Raw genomic sequence first — 1,323 nt, 5'->3', positions numbered from 1 at the left:
GAGCTTCTCATTTCTGTGTAAAACATGGCATGGTAGCTTCATCATGCTGTTTTGGCACCCTTGCCCTTCAGCTCAAATTGGGGGAGGACCCAAATTTGGGCCCCCGGTGAGCATGTTTGTTCTCACTAAGGACCCTGGAGGCAGTGAGAGTGGGAAGAGACAATGTGAAGAAGCTTCTAGAAGAATAGGATATCAACCTGTGGACTGAAATGAAACAAGAAAACCCTTTACTAGGACATATTATACACCCTGAGTACCTCTAGAAACAAACGAGAGAGAATTTAGAGGAGGAAACCTCTAAAGACTGTTAACATGCAGGTGAGATCAACAGGCATCCAAGAGTGATTACTTTTTAAGGGAACACGTTCAAACTTCGTCTGCTAGGCCTGGGGTATAAGGAGAAATATAGATCTATTTCCTTTTAATTAAATCACTCCCTCTGTTTTATGGAAGGGATAAGCCTGATGTACTGTATAGCATTTATTCCCTGGGACATCTATCCCACGCCCCTCAGAAGTCTGCATCCTAGCACCAAAGTTTGATTGATGTGAGAGGTACAAGCTACAGACAGGCACCAAGTTAGAATTCAAGTTGAATTTATGGCTCAGTCTTGATACAAAATGGTAGTGAACACAAGTTTTCAAAACCTATTAGGAGAGTACACAATGTCATTCCACAGGATTTGCTATATGAATAGAGAGCACAGAAATAAGTGTTATTAAAAACCAGTATTTTTATTACCTGACTGAGTGATGTGACCACCACATAGAAGCAGAAGTGGATGATTAAAATCTGTATGTATCCGCAGTATGGGTATCTGTTTAAGCACCTAGAGGGCAGGTCCCTATCTGCTTAACTGTTTTTATACAATGCCCAGAGCCCTGGTGGGTGTGGATGGATGCTCCACTGGTGTTCTTTGAAGTTAACGATGCCAGTGATTTCTTTCTGTTCACTTACCAGAGAGTACCTTTGGAAAATATGTCTAACTCTCCTAAGAACGAATGTCTCTATGAGATGGGAAAAATTGAAATTCCTCTGCTAGAAATATGGATCAGAAGGATAGACAATCAGCCTCAGAGGTTAGAAGGATGTTAGCCTGTACTGTGGTTGCTACAAATTAACATTATTTCTGTCAAATTTATTATAGTCTGGTCAAGGTTAATAATTTTGTAGTTAATTTTTCATTGGCATACTAGAGATGTAGAGCAATAAACAATCATTTTTGCCACCTTCCTTAATAGATATAATAACAGTAATTGATTCTATTATGGGACAAATAATGATGGAGGGATTGTATAAAACACATTGAGAGTAAGTTTCATC

The sequence above is a fragment of the Galeopterus variegatus genome, unplaced genomic scaffold (assembly GCF_000696425.1).
Source record: "Galeopterus variegatus unplaced genomic scaffold, G_variegatus-3.0.2 Scaffold837, whole genome shotgun sequence".
NCBI classification, from domain to species: Eukaryota; Metazoa; Chordata; class Mammalia; order Dermoptera; family Cynocephalidae; genus Galeopterus; species Galeopterus variegatus.
This window is presented reverse-complemented; position numbering follows the sequence as displayed.